This window comes from Oryzias melastigma, linkage group LG9 (genome assembly GCF_002922805.2).
Source record: "Oryzias melastigma strain HK-1 linkage group LG9, ASM292280v2, whole genome shotgun sequence".
NCBI classification, from domain to species: Eukaryota; Metazoa; Chordata; class Actinopteri; order Beloniformes; family Adrianichthyidae; genus Oryzias; species Oryzias melastigma.
The window spans coordinates 29,567,262-29,567,785 of record NC_050520.1 but is presented as its reverse complement, the minus strand read 5'-3'; positions in this window follow the sequence as shown (position 1 = coordinate 29,567,785).

Genomic DNA, 524 nt, shown 5'->3' with positions numbered 1-524 from the left:
GGTAAAATTCAGGAGCAAACAATCACTGATGCAGAGTGTTAGACATTTAGCAATGAACCATTTAAAGGTTTTATGACATCTCTCTCGATTGGAAAAGATGCTCCCACATCAAGATAGTTTAACTCTGTCTCTAGATTTTCATCAGAGTTAAATTAATGCAAGAGCTTTTGCTCTAGTTTTGAGACTCTTTTGACTACTGTAACTCTTTAGCTTTATGCTGATATTTAATACTTTACAGTAGTAAAGTGCTCACACAATCAACCCTAAATTAGCTACTTCTGTCATGGAGAAAAGGGTGTTTGCACCATTATGCAATATTTAGTTTTTTAAATCAGCTGGTTTACATTGATTGTGTAAACAGTTTCAGAGATGCGGTACATCAAAGAGAGTGTGTTATTTAGGTGTTGATAGCAACATCTATGGTGTTGAAGCACTAAAGATTCAACGAAACACTTTAGTTGATTGTAAGTCTTTTCCTGTCCTTAAAAAAACAACTTTGTAAGTTTTTTTTTTTTTTTTTTTTT